Consider the following 9,258-nt stretch of genomic DNA (forward strand, 5'->3'; position numbering starts at 1 on the left):
GTGATGTGACCCCAGGCCGGGACCCTAGGCCTGGTGAGTAAGACACAGCTGGGCTGGGGTCCAGCCTCTGCTCAGAGCAGGAGCAATGGCGGCACAGAGGGAGGTGGGGAGTGGATAGTAGCTGACATAGCAGAAGGAAGTCAGACTTGGATCCTCCCTCCTGCTCCTCACACTCGAGAACTGCCTGCTGCATGAGGGGTGCCCAGGAGCCCAAGGCTGGTGGCAGGAGTGGGGGCACCCCACCAGTGAACCAGTACTTGGCACTCAGAGATCACCACGGGCCAGTTAGTCGGTCTGAGCCAGAGGAAGGTCCATCGAGAGAGACAGTCATGAGCGCCCACTAGGGGAACACACCAGTCACTTCCCCTCTGCCTCCTCCCTGTCCTTCTGCTCCGTGACAGAGGGGAGGCCTGACCACACCCCACGTCCAGGCCCCAGGCTCTCCGAGTCCCAGCTCCCGCTGCACGAGCCTTGAAATGAGACTTTGGTCCAGCATGAGATGGAAGCAAAAGTACAACTGGCCTCCTCCTCGCCACGGCATCCAAACCTTCGTCAAGACCCTTCCAGCCTCCACTGTAGCACCTGAGGCCCCCTTTCCCCATTTTGACATGTGACCTTGGGCAAATTACCTAACCTTCCAGAATCTCAGTTCTGCTTCTATAAATCCAGGAAGATAACGCCAGTCATGCCGTATTCTTGCAAGCAGCAATAAGATAACGAAGAGAAAGAAACCAGCCCTTGGATATGCTCTGGCGATACTATTTTTTCCTAGTAGGACATCTCTAGGGCCACGGCAAAGGCGAAAAGCTAGGAGGTCCTCCCTAAACGCGGGCTGGAAACATAAGAATAAATAGTTGCCAAGTTACCAATTCTCACCTCTCAGTTTTTCCTGTCATATTAGTTACTGTAAATAATCCATTTCATTATGCCTAATTAAAGTTGAAGTGATGGCTCAGATTAAGTTATGGAAAACGTCAGAATAATTAAGGCTTTGAATTAAAGAAACTCACATCTGTTTAATTTTCAGCCTGACTGCACAGAGTTCCTCATGCTGCCATTTTCACCAGGATACAGAGAACCTCCACTTAATTTCCCCCTTTCCGGCCTGGGGATCGTAAGGGTCACGTTTTGGAATTTGTTGTGGGTTTGTTCTTCTGTAATTACAGCTTCTGTTCTTAGCACTGAGGTAGTTTCTGCCATTATGATGTTCTGTGGTCCCTGCGTCAGCTCCCCTCATCTTCTCGAAGCACGTGGTCCTGGCACAAGGGACCCAGCTGGACCAGTCATGTGAGGTGGGACGTTGAGGTCCCCTGGATCTCCTGTTCTTGACTGTGGGCATGCTGAGTCCTCCCGGTCCCACTGGGGTAGCAGCCAGGTGAGATGAAAAAGAGTGACTTGAAGAAAGCTGGGACCTTTGGGACAGGCACCCCTCCAGCTGCCCATGAAAGACCTGGGGAGCCTTCTCCCACATTGTGTCTGGCCACGAGTGGCTCAGGTCCTTCGAGTATTCAAAGCAACTTTTCTGGGACCCAACTACTGCAAGTGTCTAATTTGCCAGCAAAGATCTTGTGCTCTGAAGATTTGTTGACTTAGAATTTGGAACACGCTTTCTTACAGATGAGTTGTTCACAGCCCAGAAACCCTTGCGTAAGCTGGGATGCGCTGGAAATGTTATAGACTTGAGATGCAGCAGAGATTTTTAAACGTTGAGCTCCCTCAGCAGTTCTACCAACACTGGGGGGCCGGCCAGCGGCCCCGGTCACCTTTATATCATTGGGCAAGTTCTGTCTATGATTCTCATTCATCCAGTCCTGGAACTATGGCCTTCTAGAATCCAAGCTCGGATACATGGCACCCAGGCTGCACAGTCCCAGCACCTCTGCATGGCGGGTCTCCCTTAGGAAGAGAGTCCTCGAGGCCAGTACCACACTCCCAGCGATGGTGGCCATGCTGATTGCCTGCAGCTCCTTGTAGGAGTGGACACCTGCCTTCCCGTGTCTTCCATGTGGTTTAGCATACCTGCAGGCACACCCTCTTTCAAACCACACTCTCTCAATTCTCTCATTGTCAGTGTCCAGCCAGTCTCAACAAGATTTTCCAAGCCAGAGAAGCTCTTCTCTTTCATTGCTTCCCAGTTGCATTGCATGTCACCTCGTGCCAGATGCATAACCAGAGAAGTTGTGAATTCCTGAAATGGCTTTATACTCCCTTGTCCTGTGCTATCCTCTCCCCTGCCCCAAACACCCATCCTGGGAGAGCCCCTCGGCTTTTTGGGAAGGGAAGAAAGTGCCACAGCCTTCCTCATTTCCGGAACAGGCCTCAACTCCTGGCCCTGAAGAGCATGGGAGGGATTCCTCTGAGGCAGAAGCCCTGTGGAAGGGGAAGAAGAATTTCCCTCTACCCTTCTAAGCTCTTGGCTGAGACCCCGGTAATAAAGGACAGAGTGACAAGAGAAAAACAAACAGAACTTTATTAATGTATGTATTTCATAGATACACGGGAGATAACTGGGGGAAAATGAATAACTCCCCAAGGGGGCTCAGAATTCAGGATTAAATATCTTAATAAGAAAGGGGAAGGGAGATGTTCATGATCTTAGGGGAAGGAAATTGATTTTTCAGCAAGATGAATGGGCCCTTAAAAGAACAGATGAGAGGTATGATAGTTTGTGACCTACTTTGTCTGGTGTGGGGTTGACTTCTAAACTCCTCTCCTGTGATAAGAGCCAATCTTATGTGGTTGATGGCACTCCCCACGAGAAGATTTATGACAATTGAGTTTCTTTGGAGGATCAGTCTTCAGGTAGATGAGGAGAATTTGAAGAAAGCCTCTCCCTGTATTTGCTGTTTTTCAAGCTCAACTCAACATGATCAGTCTGCCAAGGCTGCATTTCCTGGAGCAGCACATCCTGACCTCCTACCGTCCCATTTTGGGGTGCCATCGCCTGCCACCCTGTAGCCCGCAGGACCCACTGGCAGGGCCCCTGCCCTAGCTCTAGTGGTGGAGGAGTCAATGAGCTTGACTTCCCTTAGCTTAGCCCTACTTGGCTCTAAGGAACAGAACACTGGTCAACACGGACTAGGCTCCGCTCTCACCTCCAAGAAACTCCAGATTATTCTTATTTTCTATAACAGCATGACTGATATGTGCAAATCAGTGGTTTTTAAAGTATATTCACAGAGTTGTGCGACTATTGCCATAATGAATTTAAGGACACTTCCATCCCCCCTCCCGCCCCTTAGCACTCAATGCTCCATGTTTCCCCAGCTCCCTTCCTCCACTGCCCCAGCAATCACTGATCCACCTTCTGCCTCTATAGGCTTTCCTGTTCCAGATATTTCATATCAGTGGAATCATACCCTATGTGGCTTTTCTTTTTTTTTTTTTTTTTAAAGATTTTATTTATCCACTTGACAGAGAGAGATCACAAGTAGGCAGAGAGGCAGACAGAGAGAGAGGGGGAAGCAGGCTCCCTGCTGAATAGAGAGCCTGATGTGGGGCTTGATCCCAGGATCCCGGGATCACAACCTGAGCCGAAGGCAGAGGCTTTAATCCACTGAGCCACCCAGGCACCCCCCCCCCATGTGGCCTTTCTGACAGACTTCTTTCATTTCGCAAAATGTTTTCAAGATTCATCCCTGTTGTAGCATGAATCTTTACTTCATTCCTTATCATTGCTGAATTGTATTCCATGGTATGGTTATCCCACATTTAATTTGTCCATTCATCAGCAACAGACATTTTGGGTTTTTTCCCCTACATTTTGGCTATTGTGAATAGTGTTATGAACATTCCTGTATAAACTTTTGCAGGGACATATGTTCTCCTTGCTCTTTGATATATACCCAGGAGTGTAACTGGTGGGTCATATGGTAACTCTACCACATCATTCTCTCCTTCCCAGCCCCCCGTGGTTGATTTTTATAGGTTTATGGGGGCCTCGGACAGGGAAGCAGGGCCTCATAGTTTCTTCAGCCATTCCATGCTTGAACCTGGGGATCCTAGGATGGTTGGCATGTGGAGCACATTCCCATCATCTCAGAAGGGCCCTGGGTAGCTCAGTTGATCATGATGTTGATCATGATGTGGGGGCTGAGTGGAGGCAGAATTACAGCAAGGTCCCCAGTGGTGAAGGACTTCACTGGCACAGGCCCTTGGCTCTGGCGTTCATAAGGAAGGTGGCACATCTAACGGCCATCTTGGTTTTGTCAGCTGCCAGATCATTCTGTGAATACACTGAAAGCCACTGAATTATACACTTTAAATGGACAAATGGTATGGTATGTAGATTCTATCTTAATAAAGCTGTTTAAAAAAACAAACAAACAAACCACTACACAATGCAACCATTCCATTTCTAAGTATTTACCCAAAGGAAATCAGAATGTATGTCTGTCCACCCAAAGACTTGCCCATAAATGTGCAAAGCAGCTTTATTCATAGCAACCACAAGCTAGAAACAGCCCAAATAGTCATTAGCTGGCAAATGCATAAACAATTGTGGTATATCACAATTCCACAAACAGAATACACCTCGGGGGCAGGGGATGGCGGGGAGGAATGAATGACTGATACAGGCAACGTGGATAAATCTCGAAATCATGCTCAGCAAAATAAGTGAGACACACAGAAAGAGAAGGTACTGTTCAATTTCATTTATATAAAATTCTAGAAAATGCAAACCAATCTAAGTGTCAAATGACAGGTCAATGATCACACAGAGCCGAAGGTGAAGGGAGGGGTAAACTGCAAAGGGGCAGGAACACTCACCTGGAGGTAGTAAAAATGTTCTGTGTCTTGATCGTAGTGGTGTTTTCACAGGCATACACAGTTGTCAAAACTCATCAGGTTGTACACTTCCAATGCACACAGTCCATTTTACATAATAGACTACATAAATGTATTTACATGTACTACATAAATATATTTACATAAATATACCTAAACAAACGTTTTAGAGTGCACTGTAAAGCATTGGATGTTTATTTGCCAGGGGCTGTATGAACCCCCCGGGGCCTTTGGGTAAGTCAACTACTTCCCATCCCATAATCACTTTATATGTAAAATTAAGAGTATTTCAAATACTCTCCCAAACATTTCTATTGACCCTCTGTGAGTATTTATTGAAAACCTTCTATGTGTAAGGCCCTGTGCTAACTAGAGGAAGTGCATGAATGAAAAAGCACTTAAGCTAACAAAGTAGCTCCAAGGCTGATACTTTACCATTTGAGGAAGGAAACAAAATATGCTTTCATGAGTATTTTTCTGGTAGTTCCTTTTTTCCCTTTTTTAAAAAAAGGTTTTATTTATTTCTTTGATAGAGAACATAAGCAACGGGAGCAGCAGACAGAGAGAGTGGAGCGGGAAACCCAGTGAGGGGCTCGATCCCAGGATCACAGGCTCATGACCTGAGCTAAAGGCAGACACTTAACCAACTGAGCCACCCAGGCACCCTAGTATGTCTTTTTCTATCTTTTTATTCTCAAACATTCTATGTAAATTTTAGATACGATTTTTTTTCTAAGATTTTATTTTTTAAGTAATCCCTACACAAAATGTAGGGCTCAAACCCACAACCCTGAGTTCAAGTCACATATTCCACTGACTGAGACAGTCAGTCAGTTGCCCCTCAACATGATTCTTGATTAGTAAGTTATATCTTGTTTTTAAAAATTCTATCTAAAATCCCTTTCTTCCAACAAATACTTACATTTATGTTTATTGGGATAATTAGGGCTATTTTCATTCTTACTCTTCTTTTTATTGTCAATCAAGTTTTTCTGTTTTTTTTTTTCACCTTTTAAAATTTTTAATAAAAATGAGCAATATTGGGGGCACCTGGGTGACTGAGTTGATTAAGCATCTGATTCTTGATTTTGGCTCAGGTCATGATCTTATGGTCCTGGGATTGAACCCTGTTCAGTGTATTACAAAACATAATTTTTAAATTAACATATAATATATTATTTGCCCCAGGGGTACAGGTCTGTGAATCATCAGGCTTACACATTTCATAGCACTCACCATAGCACATATCCTCCCCAATGTCCATAACCCAGCCACCCTATCTCTACCCCCCCAAACCCCAGGAACCCTCAGTTTGTTTCATGAGATTAAGAGTCTCTTATGTTTGTCTCCCTCCCAATCCCATCTTGTTTCATTTTTTCCCTCCCTAGCCCCTGTGACCCCTGCCCTGCCTCTCAAATTCCTCATATTAGAGACATCATATGATAATTGTCTTTCTCTGATAGACTTATTTCGCTTAGCATCATACCCTCTAGTTCCATCCACCTCCTTCCAAATGGCAAGATTTTGGGTTTTTTTATGGCTGCATAGTATTCCATTGTGTGTATGTATATATATACATACACACACACACACACACACACACCACCTCTTCTTTATCCATTCATCTATTGATGGACATCTAGGTTCTTTCCATAGCTTGGCTATTATGGACATTGCTGCTATAAACATTTGGGTGCACATGCCCCTTCGGATCACTACATTTGTATCTTTAGGGTAAATACCCAGTAGTGTGATTTTTGGGTCCTAGGGTATCTCTATTTTCAACTTTTTGAGGAACCTCTATGCTGTTTTCCAGAGTGGCTACACCAGCTTGCATTCCCACTAACAGTGTAGAAGGGTTCACTTTTCTCTGCAACCTCACCAACACCTATCATTTTCTGACTGTTTAAATTTAGCCATTCTGACTGGTGTGAGGTGGTATCTCACTGTGGTTTTTATTTGCATTTCCCCGATGCTGAGTAACGTTGAGCACTTTATCATGTGTCTGTTAGCCATTAGGATGTTTTCTTTGCCCAGATGTCTGTTCCTGTCTTCTGCCCATTTCTTGATTGGATTTTTTTGTTCTTTGGGTGTTGAGTTTGACAAGTTCTTTATAGATTTTGAATACTAGCACTTTATCTGATATGTCATTTGCGAATATATTCTCCCATTCTGTCCATTGTCTTTCAGTTTTGTTGACTGTTTCCTTTGCTGTGCATAAGCTTTTGATCTTGATGAAGTCCCAAAAGTTCATTTTTGCCCTTGCTTCCCTTGCCTTTGGTGATGTTTCTAGAAGGAAGTTGCTGTGACTGAGGTTGAAAAGGTTGCTGCCTGTGTTCTCCTCAAGGATGTGATGGATTCATGTCTCACACTGATGACTTTCATTCATTTTGAGTGTATTTTAATGCGTGGTGAAGGAAATGGTCCAGTTTCATTCTTCTGCATATGGCTGTCCAATTTTCTCAACACCATTTGTTGATGAGACAGTCTTTTTTTCCATTGGACATTCTTTCCTGCTTTGTCAAAGATTATTTAACCATAGAGTTGTGGGTCTATTTCTGGGCTTTCTATTATGTTCCATTGATCTATGTGTCTGTTTCTGTCTCAGTACTGTACTGTCTTGATGATGACAGCTTTGTAATAGAGCTTGAAGTCTGGAGTTGTGATGCCACCAACTTTGGTTTTCTTTTTCAACATTCCTCTGTCTATCCAGGATCTTTTCTAGTTTCATATAAATTTTAGGATTATTTGTTCCATTTCTTTGAAAAAAAATTGATGGCATTTTGATAGAGATTGTGTTAAATGTGTAGATTGCTTGAGGTAGCATGGACATTTTCACAATATTTGTTCTTCCAATCCATGAGCATGGAACATTTTTTTATTTCTTTGTGTCTTCCTCAATTTCTTTCTTGAGTACTTTATAGTTTTCTGAGTACAGATTCTTTGCCTCTTTGGTTAGGCTTATTCCTAGGTATCTTACGGTTATGGGTGCAATTGTAAATGGAATCAACTCCTTAATATCTCTTTCTTCTATCTTGCTGTTGGTGTATAGAAATGCAACTGATTTCTGTGCATTTCATATCTTGACACTTTACTGAATTCCTGTATGAGTTCTAGCAGTTTTGGAGTGGAGTCTTTTGGGTTTTCCACATAAAGTATCATATCATCTGCAAAGAGTGAGTTTGACTTCTTTGCTCATTTGGATGCCTTTTATTTCCTTTTGTTGACTGATTGCTAAGGCTAGGACTTCTAGTACTATGTTGAATAGCAGTGGTGATAGTGGGCATCCCTGCCATGTTCCTGACATTAGGAGAAAAGCTCTCAGATTTTCCCCATTAAGAATGATATTCAGTGGGGTGCCTGGGTGGCTCAGTGGGTTAAAGCCTCTGCATTTGGCTCAGGTCATGATCCCAGGGTCCTGGGATCGAGCCATCGGGCTCTCTGCTCAACAGGGAGTCTGCTTCCTCTTCTCTCTCTGCCTGCTTCTCTGCCTACTTGTGATTTCCTTCTGTCAAATAAATAAATAAAATCTAAAAACCCAAAACAAAGCAAAACAAAAAAAGAATGATATTCACTGGGTTTTTCATAGATGACTTTGATGATATTGAGGCATGTACTCTCTATCCCTACAGTTTGAAGAGTTTTTATCAAGAAAGGATGCTGTACTTTGTCAAATGCTTTTTCAGTATCTTTTGAGAGTATCTTATGATTCTTGTTCTTTCTTTTATGAATGTATTGTATTACTTTGATTGATTTGCAGATGTTGAACCAACCTTGCAGCCCAGAAATAAATCTCACTTGGTTGTGGTGAATAATCCTTTTAATGTACTGTTGGATCCTATTGGCTAGTATTTTGGTGAGAATTTTTGCATCCATGTTCATCAAGGATATTGTTCTGTAATTCTCCTTTATGATGGGGTTTTTGTTTGGTTTGGGGATGAAGGTAATGCTGGCCTCGTAGAATGAATTTGGAAGTTTTCTTTCTGTTTTTGTGTTTTGGAACAGTTTCAGCAGAATAGGTATTAATTCTTCTTTAAGTGTTTGGTAGAATTTCCCTGAGAAATTCTACCAAATTTGGGAAGCCATCTGGCCCTGCGCTCTTGTTTGCTGGGAGATTTTTGATGACTGCTTCAATCTCCTTACTGGTTATGGGTCTGATCAGGTTTTCTATTTCTTCCTGGTTTAGTTTTGGTAATTTATATATCTCTAGGAATGCATCCATTTCTTCCAGAATGTCAAATTTGCTGGCATATAGTTGTTCATAATATGTTCATATAATTGTTTGTATTTCTTTGGTGTTGGTTGTGATCTCCCCTCTTTCATTTATAATTTTATTAATTTGGGTCCTTTCTCTTTTCTTTTTGATAAGTCTGACCAGGAGTTTATCAATCTTATTAATTCTTTCAAAGAACCAGCTCCTAGTTTCGTTGACCTGTTCTAGTATTCTCCTGGCTTCTATTTCATTGATTT

Source organism: Mustela putorius, unplaced genomic scaffold (assembly GCF_011764305.1).
Source record: "Mustela putorius furo isolate JIRA1106 unplaced genomic scaffold, ASM1176430v1.1 tig00003845_pilon_pilon_pilon, whole genome shotgun sequence".
In the NCBI taxonomy this organism is placed as follows: Eukaryota; Metazoa; Chordata; class Mammalia; order Carnivora; family Mustelidae; genus Mustela; species Mustela putorius.